The sequence below is a fragment of the Impatiens glandulifera genome, unplaced genomic scaffold (assembly GCF_907164915.1).
Source record: "Impatiens glandulifera unplaced genomic scaffold, dImpGla2.1, whole genome shotgun sequence".
Taxonomy (NCBI): domain Eukaryota; kingdom Viridiplantae; phylum Streptophyta; class Magnoliopsida; order Ericales; family Balsaminaceae; genus Impatiens; species Impatiens glandulifera.
Genome location: NW_025919501.1, coordinates 45745 through 62349, shown reverse-complemented (window position 1 = coordinate 62349; position 16605 = coordinate 45745). Strand labels below are relative to the sequence as shown.

The 16605-nt window shown below is 43.4% G+C and overlaps 1 non-coding gene across 1 annotated transcript; it reads right to left on the bottom strand.

Moving 5' to 3' along the window:
* Positions 1-16292: 16292 nt before the first annotated feature.
* Positions 16293-16365, bottom strand: TRNAK-UUU. The gene has a single exon. It is a non-coding gene; the product is annotated as a tRNA-Lys (tRNA).
* Between the last annotated feature and the right edge of the window lie 240 nt (positions 16366-16605).

The window sequence follows — 16605 nt, the reverse complement described above, 5'->3', positions numbered from 1 at the left end:
GCAAAAGTTTATTTTCTTTTGATTTTTAGCCACGCTTAATATGCGTTGGCATATAAGGGTCGTCAAAGATATGTTTTGTTGTAGTGATCAGCAATGCTACTCCTTTGATAGACCATGTCGCTACCACCATGACCGGTCACGATGTTGTTTTTCCAACCGGGCTCACCTCAACCACTACGGCATGTCACGACATTCCCACTCTGATCGCTCAAATCCCTGATAAGTCGTGGACCATGGGACGAAATAAAATTGCAAATCTGGCGGGCATTTGGAACCAAATTCTCAAGTCCCTCGCCCAGTTCCAAAGGCATGAACTTGTCATGACCACTGAAAGGAGCGAGCAAATCATTTGCCAATTCAAAATCTGATTCGAGTAAGATTGGAACTCATTCGACAAAGTTGAATACGAGGAAATCATTTTGTGGTCAGTTTGTGTCATGAGGGAGTTTTACAAGTGCCCCAAAACTTATGCATACACTATACTAACAAATGCAAACCGAACATGGCAAACCAATAAGGTTTGGGACAAAATGAGACATCTAATGGAAGCAAGCTTAATGTGGATCCTAGCCTAAAAATTAAAACGCTCGAACACCCGCTCCAAATTGAACTCCCACTGGAAAATGAAGAGGGATGCGTCAACGATTGGAAGTGAGTTGTCGTCGGTCACTTCATGAGCACCCACAAGGCCCCATTCTGAGCAATCAAGGTCGCCCTTTTCCGACAATGGAGCGAAAAGGGACTCAAAAAAGTCAAAGTCAACGACTTTGGCTATTTCTTCCTCACTTTTGGCACGGAGCCTGAAGTCTAAGTCATTGTCGACTCAGATTTCACCTTCATGTTCAACTTATGTTTCAAGCTGGTCAAATGGAATGAAGATATGACGTCAATAGCAAACCGCCACAATCCGAACAAGTGTGGGTGAGAATGAGAAACATCCCACCACACTTTTGTAATGCCAAAGCACTTGCTTACCTCACCAGACTCATTGGAAAGTCGTTAAAGCTCGATCCCGACTTTGAATCGTTTGAACGGGTCACGTTTGTCCGCATTTGTATTGAGATCGACTCAACAAGTACAAAAATGGAAAAACTCGAGTTAAGATGCCGGAATGGAAACATGGCCACCATTGAGGTCATGTACGAGCAGTCGAAAAAAAAAATGACGGGGAAAAGAAAAAGAAGCATGTGGCCACTCCTGAACAAGAGTATGTCAAGGTGGTCAAGAAATCTTATATCAAAATTCTCAAAGCAAATGAAAGCCACAACAAACACGTGAACAAAAACCAAACCGATCACAATCCCACTAAGCCTGAAACCGAGGCCCTTTTCCACTAATTAGGTTCGAAAAGCATGGCGTTGACGTGGATGATAGAGAAAGCCAAAGCATCTCGAAAACCATGAGCTCCGAAACCAAAGAAAGTTGCAACGTTGTCAAAGAAACCACCTTAAGGGAAACAACTCATACTCTCAACTCCAAACTCAAGCCCAAAAGAAAAAAAAAGTGACAAGAGAAGCTAGCGAAGACGAAGAATCCAGAACTCTATCCGGAAATACATCCTAAAAAAACCTAAGGGTGACAAGAAAAAAGGAAAAAAAGAACAAGGACAAAGACAAGAGGGACGAGTCTGAGGAAATCAACCCCTATCGTCTTGTTTTAGTTGATTGATTGCAAGTTTCATTCCTTATTCACTTTTGTACTTTGATTTAATGTTTGTGTGCATTTCTTAGGCCAACTGTTAGATAAATTCAGACCGGTTCAAATAAACCTAACTTAAACAAACTTCCCATGCAGGAACAAGGAACCGGACCGGATGAACAAGAGAACTGACTGAAGAAACCTAACCGGTCAAGCTACCAAACCGATCAAGAGTATTCGGAACGTGACCGCACAAAGGAAGGATCGGCCAAAGCTCAAAACCGGAACCATCAAACAGCCGATCATCCACAAGACAAGAATAACCGGAAGAAGTCCGGTTACATCAATACCAAAAGACATTCGGCCAAGTCAAATGACCGACCAGTACAAGAAGACATTTCGGGTATCTGTTGAGAATGATACCAAAGGAACAGACTGAATACTTCCATATCCATGCAAGTCTGAGGAAAGACTGTAGGCTGCAGAAAACGGTACTACCGGATCCTTCTACTTCGGGATAAGTCAGAAAGGAAATCTTCAAAGTACAGACAACTGTCCAAACAGACAGTGCCTATATCAAGTAAAAGACAAACCCGGCAGGCTTGTCCTACACACCGAATGAACAGACCGCCAGGTCTGAGACATAATGCCAGGTCTGAGGTTGACCGTCAGGTCTGAGGAAACGACCGCAGGTCTGAACCTCTGAGACACTGAATCACTGCACCTCTGATCAGCCAATCAGATTCAAGGCAGTGAAATATGACCGTTGGCATATTTCACCTATAAAAGGAGGCAGTTGCAGAAGAGTAAATGCAGGACATACATTGGGATAACGAGCGCTAAGAGCATTTACTACAAGTGATAAGAGTGTGCTATTCTAGAAAGCCTAAGTGTTGAAAGTTAAAAGTGTGTTTTACAATTTCGGTGTAAATTGTAAGAGTGTTATCGAGCAGGAAATAAGTCTCGATCGGCCTGTACTTGTATTCCTTAGTGAATATCATTCTCGCGGTTTCGAGAGGAAGGGGTGACGTAGGAGTTTTATCTCCGAACATCCATAAAATCTGTTGTGTTATTTACTTTCTCCCGGCTTCATTATATAACCGACTAACTTAACCATATCGCTCCAAACCGACTTTATACTAAACATACCGAATATCCAGATTACCGAAACCGACCCATCATCTCCAAATCTTCATCATCCGAAACCGACCGTGCCTATCATACAAGCGTGCCGCTTCAACCTGAAAGCAAACCTCTTCCGCGCTTGAACCTAGTTCAAGGGTTTGTGACAGGTTGTGTAGTATTGAAACCCCGGTATTAATCTCTAACCGGATTAACTACCACCCTACGAGTAAGAACCGCTAACCGGTCCAACCCCCGGTCCACCAGCGGCGACCTAGATCCTAACAATTGGTATCAGAGCAGTTAGTTTCAATACTCAAGCAAACATGTATCAGGATAGGCCTCCAATGCTAGAAGGTGATGACTTTGCCAACTGGAAGGCACGCATGCACCTGCACCTAGTCACCTTGGATGATGAAATGGAATCCATTCTGACCGAAGGACCGATATTCATTGATAAAGATAGAAAAGAATGGACGGCTGAAGATAGGAGAAGGAACAATCTGGACAACCATGCAAGAAACCGGATCTCCAACAGCGTAGACAGAAACACATACTGCAAGATCAGAGATTGCAAAACCGCGAAGGAGACATGGAACACGGTCATCCAGATCTTTGAAGGAAATGAAAGAATAAGGGAGAACAAAATAATGATGGCCACACAGAAGTTTGAAAGCATCAAAATGAAACCAGGAGAAACTATGAGTTGTTAGATGAACTAGCAACTCTGGGCAAGAAGTATGAGAACAAAGAGGTAGTTATGAAGGCTTTGAGATCTCTTCCAAGTGCCTGGGATATAAAGACAATGGTAATGAGGGAATCAAAGAGCCTACGTAAGATGAAACTATACGACGTATTCGAAGATCTAAAGGCATACGAATTCGAGATGAGATCCAGAACTGAAGAGGAAGTCTCGGCCTCAACATCAACCAGAGCACTAATCACATCTACAGAACCGGCTGCACCTGCTCCTACTCCTGCCCCGATACCGGTTCCTGCACCCGCACCGATTAGAACCGCCGAACAGTTCACTAAGGATGCCATGGCAATGCTTGCACAGAAGTTTGGGAGGTTCATGAAAAGGAGCCAACCGACAAACAACTACTATGGTGACAAATCCAATATAAGATGCTATAACTGTAACTGTTTGGGACACTTTAAGTGGGAGTGCAGGAAACCAAGAAGGGACACCCAGAAACCGGAATATCAAAATGACAGAAACAATTACCAACAAGCCGGTGAAGGAAGTGAGGTACCGAAAGCACTGATAGCCGACGATGGAGGAAGTCTATGGGCTCGCAGTGACAGCGACGATGAACTCACGTGCCTCATGGCCAATGAGGAACAGGTATTTGACTCTCCTTGTGAGGAATTTACTAAAGATGAGTTATACAATGCATTGAATGACATGGTAGAAGAATATAAGAACCTACTAATCATGCTACCCAAGCATCTAAACATTAGAACCTATCCCATAGTACCTATTCCAATAGAACCAGAGGTACCCATCATAACCGAACCGGAGGTCATACAATCTGATGATACCCATACTATAGAAACCGAGTTAGATCTTAAGACCGAACAACCTAGTGAACCGACTAGAGAACTAACCGAGGAAGAGAATGCCCGATTTCAATATACGATGGCCGCCTATAAGAGATCTAGCGATATAGTAAAGAATATGAATAAACACTATAGGCATCCTCGTTGTAAGCGTGGTCTTGGATACACAGGGAATAGCTCTAAAGACCGAAAACCCATAGAGAAAGCAAGGCTTACAAAAGGAAACCTCCCCTTTATAAAATTTCTTAAGAGCACTTGTACAGCTGAAGAAGAGGAAACCGCATATTATAGGGAAGAGAAGCTAAAATACGATTATGTTGGCCCAACCGATTCATGGCTTGACCTTGAGAAAAGAAAAGCCGAAATCCTCAAATATAAGAAAGATTTTCCTGAACCACGTAGGTCAAACTACAGATCACCGAACCAAAGACCATCACCGTTTAGAACATTTGAAGGAAAACCGAAATACACCAGACCAAGTGTAAAAAGGACAGTTAAAACTCTAGCAAAGAAGACCGTCCGATTTATTAAAGTTTGGGTACCTAAGGGACTAACCGCATGTGGACCCAAGTAAATGTGGGTACCAAACAGTTGTAAATATGTACATTTTGCAGGATCCAAAGAAACGGCTAGGAAACTCCGAATGGTTCTTGGACAGCGGTTGCTCCAGGCACATGACCGGAAATAGCAATTTGCTAATCGACATCAGATCAGTAACCGGTGCTCTAATTACCTTCGGTGACAACTCAAAAGGTAAAACTGTGGGCAAGGGTAAGATTGTCCATGGTAATCTAACTATTGATAATGTACTTCTAGTTGAAAACCTACGTTTTAATCTACTTAGTATTAGTCAGATGTGTGATGCCGGATACACGGTAGAATTCCTTAAACATGCATGCTTAGTTAAGGACTCTCAAGGTATTGTACTACTAACCGGAAATAGGATAGATAACATCTATAAGGTAGACTGGAAAACAAGAATAGAATATCCTATATGCATGATAGCTAAGACTGATCAAACCTGGCTATGGCACAAGAGACTAAACCATCTAAACATGAAAACCTTAAACTACATTCGCGGTAGAAAGCTAGTTGAAGGTATTCCTGATATAGTATTTAACCAGGATAAGGTCTGTTCAGCATGCCAAATGGGTAAACAAACTAGGTCATCTTTTAAGAATAAAGGAAATATTCAATCTAGCCGATGCCTAGATCTTCTTCACATGGATTTATTTGGACCGATTCAGGTCATTAGCCTAGGAGGTATGCTTTACACCATGGTAGTTATTGATGATTATTTTAGATATACATGGGTAATATTTCTACCATCTAAACGTGAAACTGTATCAAACCTGATCACACTTCTTAAGCGGTTGCAAAATGAAAAATCAACTCGTATCAATAGCATTCGAAGTGATCGAAGTACCGAATTTACTAATAGTACATTAACTGCATATCTTGATGAATCCGGCATTAGACACGAGTTGTCTAGTGCTAGGACTCCTCAACAAAATGGCCTGGCCGAGAGAAGAAACCGGACTCTCAAGGAAGCCGCACGGTCCATGATAGCCGACTCCGGCATTGCTCAGAAATTTTGGGTTGAGGCTATCAACACTGCATGCCATACACAAAACCGGTCTTTGATAAACAGATTTCACAACAAGACACCGTATGAGGTTTATTTTAACAGAGTTCCTAAACTCAAGTACCTCAGGATTTTCGGTTGTAAATCTTATATTCATATAAATGGTAAAACCCAACTCACTGTTTTTGATGCAAAGACCGATACCGGCATTATGCTAGGATACTCGGTAGTAAGTAAAGCATATAGAGTATATAATAATAGAACTGCAACCATGGAGGAAACAATTCACGTTGTTAATCGGTTGAAAGCAATACTGCTTCATGCTTTGATCTACACAACAGACTGGAAAATAACGATATTCATTCTGATAGTGAAGATGAGACTCCGGTCTTCAGGCGGTTTGTCCATGACCAAATGGGTATCATTGATACCCAGCCGGATCAAGCTGTTCCACAACAGGAAGCTGACACTTCGGTCCAATCCGAGGGAGTCGGTCGGTCTGACAATCTCATTCAGCCTACCGACATGTCTAGTCTTGGTCAAGTTACCGGTAATTTGGTAGACATCCCTGAACTGAATCTCAGAAGAAATAGTAAACATCCTCCTGAGCAAATTATAGGTGACCCTTCAGAACCTGTTCGAACTAGGAGTCAACTTCTGGAAGGATACTTTAACTCAGCTTTCATATCCCAGATTGAACCGAAAAGAATAGATGAAGCATTGTCAGATCCGGATTGGATCTTGGGAATGCAAGAAGAGCTAAACTAGTTCGAGAGTAGTAAAGTCTGGTACTTAGTTCCCAGACCGAAAGATCAATCGGTCATAGGAACAAGATGGGTATTCAGAAACAAACTCAATGAGGACGGTCTGGTCACGAGGAACAAAGCCAGATTAGTGGCTCAAGGTTACAAACAGGAAGAAGGAATTGACTTTGAAGAGTCATTTGCTACTGTAGCCAGAATTGAAGCCATTAGGATCTTTCTAGCTTTTGCAGCCTTCAAAATTTTTAAAGTTTTTCAAATGGATGTTAAAAGTGCATTTCTGAACGGTGACCTACGTGAAGAAGTGTATGTTGAACAGCCACCCGGTTTTAAAAATGCTGCATTTCCAAACCATGTATACCGGCTAAACAAAGTTTTATACGGTCTAAAGCAAGCACCTAGAGCCTGGTATGATACACTAACCGCATTTCTATTAGAGCATGATTTCACCATCGGTTCGGTGGATAAGACATTGTTCAAATTTGAAAAGAAGGAACATATCCTACTTGTTCAAATCTATGTAGATGATATCATCTTTGGCTCAACCGATCCTAAATTATGTGATAAGTTTTCAAAAATGATGACTGACAAGTTTGAAATGAGTATGATGGGAGAATTAAGTTTCTTCCTAGCTCTTCAGGTTAAGCAACTCAAGGAAGGAACATTCATCAGTCAACCCAAATACACCAAGGAGCTGCTAAAGAAATTCGGTATGGACACATGCTCCTCGGCGGCCACTCCAATGAGTTCATCCATTAAATTGGACAGAGATGATGAAGGCCAATCGGTAGACCAGATTGCATACCGGGGCATGATCGGTTCCCTATTGTACCTGACAGCAAGTAGACCGGACATCCTGTTTGCAGTTGGTGTGTGTGGAAGATTTCAAGCAAATCCAAAGCAATTCCATTACACAGCCGCAAAGAGGATACTGAAGTATCTAAAGGGCACACCTGATGTCGGTCTGTGGTACCCAAAGGACTCGTCCTTCAATCTAACGAGTTATTCAGACGCAGACTATGCAGGGTGTAAGATTGACAGAAAAAGCACCAGCGGAACATGTCAGTTTCTTGGTGACCGGCTCGTTTCATGGCATAGCAAGAAGCAGACATCTGTGGCCACATCCACTGCAGAAGCTGAATACCTGGCGGCCGGAAGTTGCTGTTCTCAACTCCTCTGGATCCAACAGCAGCTGAAGGACTTCGGTGTCATCGCCGAAGAATCTCCAATCTTCTGCGACAACACGAGTGTCATAGCGATCACCTACAATCCGGTTCTCCACTCCAGAACCAAGCACATCGACATAAGGCATCACTTCATTCGGGAGCATGTCACGCTGAAGCATATCCGGCTGGAATACGTACCGACTGATCAACAAGTAGCCGATATCTTCACAAAGCCGCTACAGGAAGCTAAGTTTTCTAAATTCAGGCTTACTCTCGGCTTAACCGATATTAACCAAATCCTTCCAAAGGATGCTTAAAGGGAAGCCGGTTCAGACAGACAAAACCGATAATTCCTCCTAAACTGTTGAACTTCGAATCTTCAGGGTGTCTGTGGAAGAACCGCCCAGTCTATCAGATAGAGTAAACCGACCGGCTACTTGGTGCATGCACCAAATACCCGCATCGGGATGAACAACTGATACCTGACCGGTTTGGAAGCAGGTCATTCTAGATTATTTGAATTTCACACAAATGTGGAATAACTATCAATGCTTGTAGATATATGTTCTGAAACATTGCTCTTTCAAAGTAATATGGTCGCGCCTAAAAAGACGTGAAGATCTTTTGATATCTTTCACAGTCCAGGCCTATGACCGATACCTAGACTGCAAACATGCCTAATTCTATGCAATATCTTTTATCCTGCAGTTAATAGACATCATCCCATTTAATTCTGGACAATAGGATAGTCCCTAAACTAGTATTTAAGTGAAGCAAACGTTCACCACAACACTCACAAGTCACAAGAACATCCTCTCACTAAGGCACAAAATGTCTCAGTTTCCAAACATCCTTCAGGTTGATTTTCAATCCTGTTCCTCCACAGACCAGTATGAAATATACAAGATGATAAAATCTTTGGAGGAAACCGGCCTCCAGAGTTTTCTATGTGACAAGCACCCCATTTATCCGGACTCCGTTCTGGAGTTCTTCCACAATGCAAGAGTATTTCGGGGCACCCCCACTTTGATACCCACATCTAATCCAAGGTGGGAGGCATTGTCTTCGATTTCACTGAACGAGACTTTGCAAGGTGTCATAGCCTGCCAAGGCACGGGATCACAGATCTGGACATCCCTGGGGATGTAAAAGCCAAAGTCTGCATCGCCCTCTCTCGGTCTAACGACCCGGTTGAAGACCATGGAGCAAAATCATGTTTGAGAGCTGAATATCAGCTTCTCAACGATGTAATCGGCAAGAGCATTTTTGGTAGGGACGTCACAAACACCTACAGTGTCTCGAACTTCAACATGATGGCGGCCATAATCACCGGCACACCAGTAAATTGGTCTAGGGTGCTCTTCGACACCCTTATCTGGATGATCGGCATCCGATCAGTTGGTTTCATTCCTCAAATAAGCAGCCTCCTTGTGGAGCTTGGAGTACCAACCTGTCCCGGCGAAGGTTTAAACCAAGCTCAGGTGCTCACCAAAGAAGTAACCGACCCGTTTTATAGGCGGTTCGAGAGGGCCTGGAGGAAAAGAAACCGCAACGGTGATGTCAACCCCTTTGCACCCTAAGTCACTCCTTCCTGCATCCGGTCGTTTTGCTTCATGCACCGGGTGTATTCTTGCCCAACTCAAGTTTGATCATATCGGCTTTATCCATGTCTCTTTCGGCTTTATTTGTGTCTTTCTTGATTTCATGTTTTCTTCATCGTTCCTGTACGCCATTTTCGGCATTGTCTCTACCATTTTCCGTTTCTATCTAATTGTTATCGGTTATGTGTTGAGTGCATTTAATGAGATAATCCCAATTAATGAGACAACCCCCAACCACCCGCACATTTAATTTCCAACTAATCTGGTTACTTCCCAACTAACACTTACCTCGAGCCTTGCAATCTGCCGCTTCCCCATGCACCTTGAAAAGAGAAAGATTTTTTTCCTTAATAAAACAAAACTGACCATCAATGCTTAGACTTTCCCTCCAAAACCGATCCTATATAAGGAGCCATCCTCTCCTCCTTTTATCACATCCGAAAGTACAAAAATCACTTCTCTTCTTCTTGAATCCCGTTTCTCTCTCTCTATACCGAAACTATGCCGAGCAGAACTCTGGGAAACTTTCTATGCATCGATTTCGAATCTTGCACGGACATAAGGGATTGCACCACTAAGCAGAAATTCATGTATGACTCCCTTGCTGAGACCGGTCTTCAACCGTTTCTTGAAGAGGCCGGTCCCATTCTTATAGATGATGTCAAGGCCTTCTTTCGAAGCGCCTGCATCAGGGAAAAGTATATCGTCTCTACTGTCAGAGACCACACGTTCTGGATCGACGAGGTTGAATTTGCCTCACTATTCGGTCTACCCACTGAGGGTTTCTCTGACTTTCCGACTATTCAGGACCGTGCGGGATCTGAAACCGCACAATACCTGTCGGCCACCTCCTCTCCGGTGGAACACTTTGGGCCAAAAACCCAACTTGATAGTCACGGTCAGCTACTGCTCGAAATCGTGACCCGGTCAATTCTGTGTCAGTCACCTAATCAACGGTATTCCAAGAATACTTACAACATCATGACCAACATTCTCTGCAAATCGGCCATCAACTGGTCATCGGTCATATGGGAGAACTTAAAGAATATGGTGCTGACCAAGAAAGGTCTCGGGTATGCACCGCATATCAGCAAGCTGATCCTTGGGTACCGACCAGAGTTCGGACCGGGCACACCGGCTTGCTCTTCAAACGTCCTCAACAGTGATTCGGCAAGAGAACAACTCTAGAGAATGTCCTTTGAATAGGCTATACTTTCCATTGCTTCTGTATGCCTATCTCTGTACCGAATCTTATAATCGGTTTCCTTTATCTGATGTCTTTTGGCTTTTAATATCATTTCAGTTTAAATGACAGTGTCTTCTCAATTCTTTGAATATTTATCTAAGTAACCGATCTTCAAACTATGACCGCGTTCTTATCCGGTCTTATAAAATCTGCTTAAACCTATTAACACTCTGATCAATCAAAATGTCTGGTTAAACTTAGAAACCGCTCAATCATTCGGCTTCAAAGAAAAGAATGCGTCATCCATGACATAGGCAAAGGATTTTGGAGGGAAATCTCCCGCCCAAAATTGCCGTACCCAGTTTTCGCTTTACCGCCCACAGATTGGCGCCTTTTCATCTTGGAGGGAAAATTCCCGCCCATTAATGATGGGACGGTTGGGCTTCCAAACCGCGTCTATAAAAGGGACCTTCGGTCATTTTCTTTCATTCTCACGCGAATTCACTTTCTCTCTCTAAGCTTTCTAAACTCTTTGAAGCGGTTTTCTCTCATTCTCAAACTCTTTAACATGGGTCGTGACTCGGCGTTGTTCAGACTCTACTCTCAGGTGGATTTCGAGGAAATCCGGCTGAATGGTACGACCGAGGCAAAGGAAGTTATTGACCGGCTGATTAAAACCGGTCTGGGATATTTCCTAGGCGGTCCTCACGTCATTTATAAAGATGCGGTCGAAGAGTTCTTCCACACCGCAACCTTCGCCTACGACAAGATCATCGCGACGGTTTGCGGTTCCCAAATCGAGATCACCGAAGCATTGGTGGCCGAAAGCTTGCATCTCCCAACAACCGGCCAGGATGCAACGGCAGAAATAGAACAGGACACTTTTGAGGCGGCTTGCCACATTTTATCGGCAACGACTGAGCCGATCACAACATGCGGGAGTAAACAAATGCTGAAGCCGGAGTATATCCCGGTATGTGACATTTTCGCCAGGGCGATTCAGGCGAGGGGAGGAAACTTCAGCAACCTTACCAAAGACAAAATCAAGATGTTGATCGGTCTGATGGAAGGAAAAGAGGTCAACTGGGCAAGATCGGTGTTCAGCAACCTCATGGATATGGTGAAACCGGACTCCACCCGGTCGTGTGGATACGCCGTGCCCCTCGGTAAGATCTTCCTCCACTTGGATCTCAACATCGGTCCCGGTGTTGCGGTAGCAAAACGTTGCCTCATTAGATCGAGGCAATTCCTTAAAAGAACGCAGCCGGCCTCCAGTTCCACAGGTGGCCGAAAGAAGAAAGCCGCAAAGAAAGATGCCCCCGCAAAAGCAAAGACCGGAGGAAAGGGGAAAGAAAAGATAACCTTCGTAGACCCACCACAACAAACAGAAGATGAGGAGTGGGCCTCTGGGGAAACCGACACGGAAAGGACCGATGATAGAACGGTCAATGACGACGATCAGTCGGCTCGGAGTCCGTATAATGCCGAACCAAACACCAATCCTGAAACCACCGAGGATAGAGAAGAGAGTGGTGAAGAAGAGGTTGATAAAGAAGCCAATGAAGGCTATCACACGGAGAGGGAGGAGGCCGAAGAAGCAGAGGCCGATAGATTAGCCCAGAAAATCTTTCAGGGCATTGACAAGCGAGGCGAGGACGTTATAGAGTTATATTTGGAGTGGCATGAGCACCGGTTCAGTACAACATATAAAGAAATCCTACCGGGCTTCACGCAAAAGGAATGCATCGACAAATTGGAGGAAGTAGAGGACCTGATGTTGCGCCTCACAAAATCCAACACAATTCAGGAGGTACAAAGCCGAACCTGTCTCCTGATACCGAGGATCCAACTTCGGAAACTAAGAAAGCGCATCAGGAAAATTAAGGAAGAGTACATCGAGACGGGATTGGTGGACACTGTAGCGCCGCGGGTGTTAACAAGGCTTGCAAAAGGCAAAATGGAAATACTTCAAGAAATAGAGCGGCTGGAAGCGATATGCAACCGAAAGCAAGTACCGGTCTATACTGCTCCGGTAATCGAAAAGTTTCCAGTTAACTGTCCAACACCTCCAAGGGAGGTTGAGGTACCGATATTGGAGGTTGAGGTACCGATCTTAGAGGATGCGGTACCGATATTGGAGGTTGAGGTACCGATCTTAGAGGATGAGGCACAATTAGAACTTCCAAATGAAAATGTTGCACCGATAAATCCCGGTGAAAGAGCCGATCCAGATCCCACCGAGCAATCACCTCCTCCACCACCGGAAGTCACCACCTCAGACCCTCCTAAAGAATGGGCTGCTAAAGAATGGGTTGAGGACCGTCTTCAGAAGCTTGAGGCATCCATATCGGAACGGGTCGATGACCGCGTACAAGAACACGACGTGTCCAAGCTTCAACCATTCAAGGATAGATGCAACAACATAATTGATTCGGCCCTGAAGTTCACCGACGTGACAAAACTGCTTCTGGATCAACATCAAGCACGTCTCTCAGAACTCGGCACCGGACTGTGGGAAGAGGCCGGTGAGCGCGACAAATGGGCTCAGCGAACCGCAACTCTGGAGGTTGTGACCTCCGATTTAAAGAAGGACTTCGAACGGGTCGACACGACAATTAACCGGGTCTCAGAACTCGAAAAGACAAACGAGAGTCTTGTGGCCGAAGTAAAGGCACTTACCGAACAAATGGCCGAAATTCTAAAGGCTAAGGAAAACGCGGACGTCGCGGCTATAGAGGCCGATGCTCAAGTGGCTAAACGGGTCCAGGATGCGCTGGATGCCGAAGTTAGCAAAGATAAAGAGGCGCCGCGATCGTCTCAACTAACCGAAGCGGAAGTGGAAGCCGCACGAATCAAGAAGGCTGGGGCCATATTCCCAGGATTTGCTGAGAAAGTAGCCTCTCAAGCTGCGAAGGATGCCGCACGGTTGGAAAAAGAAACACGGAGGCTGGAAGGCTATGCGAAGGAAAACGAGAAGAAGAAGGTGGCCGCCTCCGCTTCAGCACCGAAAAAGAGAAAGAGGGAGGCCCCTAAGAAAGTTCGGATAGCCGAGATGCTCCAAAAGGCCTCTGAACCGGTCATTACGGGTACAGCGCAGCAGGCCGACCAAGTCGAGGATGAAGTCGAAGAACAACTGCGGTCCCGATCTAACAGGCGACGATCCTCCCAAGAGACCGGGCAACAGCAACCGAAGAAAAAGAAGAGCGCCTATGACTTCACGGATTCTGAATAGGGACTATCCTTCTTTCTCTTATTGGCCTTAGTATCTCTATATGTTTTATCTTTTCCGGTCATCTATAAATATATATAAAGTTATTTTTGAATCCGGCCTTATTTTGCATTTCTACTTAGTTTTGATAATTTTAAATAAAATAATCAAAAAGGGAGAAATTGTTAGATAAAAGATAAAGACTCTTCCAAAACTTCTCTCTCAAAATTTTTCAAAAAAAATTCTCTAAGTCTTTTTCAAAAAAACCGGCCAAACAAAACAACCGGCCTACGGTTGCAAACTTACATGATTTTGATAATTTTAAATAAAATAATCAAAAAGGGAGAAATTGTTAGATAAATTCAGACCGGTTCAAATAAACCTAACTTAAACAAACTTCCCATGCAGGAACAAGGAACCGGACCGGATGAACAAGAGAACTGACTGAAGAAACCTAACCGGTCAAGCTACCAAACCGATCAAGAGTATTCGGAACGTGACCGCACAAAGGAAGGATCGGCCAAAGCTCAAAACCGGAACCATCAAACAGCCGATCATCCACAAGACAAGAATAACCGGAAGAAGTCCGGTTACATCAATACCAAAAGACATTCGGCCAAGTCAAATGACCGACCAGTACAAGAAGACATTTCGGGTATCTATTGAGAATGATACCAAAGGAACAGACTGAATACTTCCATATCCATGCAAGTCTGAGGAAAGACTGTAGGCTGCAGAAAACGGTACTACCGGATCCTTCTACTTCGGGATAAGCCAGAAAGGAAATCTTCAAAGTACAGACAACTGTCCAAACAGACAGTGCCTATATCAAGTAAAAGACAAACCCGGCAGGCTTGTCCTACACACCGAATGAACAGACCGCCAGGTCTGAGACATAATGCCAGGTCTGAGGTTGACCGTCAAGTCTGAGGAAACGACCGCAGGTCTGAACCTCTGAGACACTGAATCACTGCACCTCTGATCAGCCAATCAGATTCAAGGCAGTGAAATATGACCGTTGGCATATTTCACCTATAAAAGGAGGCAGTTGCAGAAGAGTAAATGCAGGACATACATTGGGATAACGAGCGCTAAGAGCATTTACTACAAGTGATAAGAGTGTGCTATTCTAGAAAGCCTAAGTGTTGAAAGTTAAAAGTGTGTTTTACAATTTCGGTGTAAATTGTAAGAGTGTTATCGAGCGGGAAATAAGTCTCGATCGGCCTGTACTTGTATTCCTTAGTGAATATCCTTCTCGCGGTTTCGAGAGGAAGGGGTGACGTAGGAGTTTTATCTCCGAACATCCATAAAATCTGTTGTGTTATTTACTTTCTGCCGGCTTCATTATATAACCGACTAACTTAACCATACTAAACATACCGAATATCCAGATTACCGAAAACGACCCATCATCTCCAAATCTTCATCATCCGAAACCGACCGTGCCTATCATACAAGCGTGCCGCTTCAACCTGAAAGCAAACCTCTTCCGCGCTTGAACCTAGTTCAAGGGTTTGTGACAGGTTGTGTAGTATTGAAACCCCGGTATTAATCTCTAACCGGATTAACTACCACCCTACGAGTAAGAACCGCTAACCGGTCCAACCCCCGGTCCACCAGCGGCGACCTAGATCCTAACACCAACTGTGGATTTCTCATGGCCATCGTGTATTGACTTGTTGTAAGCTCAATTTCAGTTCTTGTACTCTTTTTACCCTTTTTGGGTCTTTTTAATTGATGGCGTAAGCCATTTCTTAAAAAAAAAACAACTCACTTCTTCTCACGTATTTTACAATATATAAACCGACTTTCTTATATTCACTTTGACTAACCAACCATCTCATTCCACATTTATCCACCTCAATCGATCTATCTCTCATATCATGAATTTATACTTTCACTTCCGGTCTCATCTCGAAGACAAAATTATCCACATTGATTTTTTATTCTTTGTTAGTTATTGTAATTTTGTAAAAATTATCAATTCTAGAACTAGAATAACTACCTCACTCCCCTATCGTCTTGTTTTAGTTGATTGATTGAAAGTTTCATTCCTTATTCACTTTTGTACTTTGATTTAATGTCCGTGTGCATTTCTTAGGCCAATTGTGGATTTCTCATGGTCATCGTGTCTTGACTTTGAGCAAATTGTTGTAAGCTCAATTTCAGTTCTTGTACTCCTTTTACCCATTTCGTGTCTTTTTAATTGATGGCGTAAGTCATTTCTTAAAAAAACAACTCACTTTTTCTCACATATTTTAAAATATATAAATCGTTTCTTATCTTCACTTTTGACTAACCAACCATCTAATTCCACATTTATCCACCTCAATCGATCTATCTCTCATATCCACTTTCACTTCCGATCTCATCACGTAGACAAAAATATCCACATTGATTTTTTATTCTTTGTTAGTTATTGTAAAAATTATCAATTCAAGAACTAGAATAGCTACCACACTCGCCGTCTGTGGGAATCGAACCCACGACCACATGGTTAAAAGCCATGCGCTCTACCAGCTGAGCTAAGACGGCTTTTATTGATAAAAGTCATATTTTATATTTAGCTTAATTAAATAATATATATTCTTATAATTTTAGTGCTTGATGTATTTTGTAGACAAAATTTGCACATTAACTTTTTGACAAATTATTTTAATTTGTAATAATTTTAAGGTGAAAAACTCAAATAACTAGTCCACGACCACGTTGTTAAAAGCCATGTGCTCAATGAGTTGAGCTAAGACGAGTTATGTTATTAAACCATATCTTATA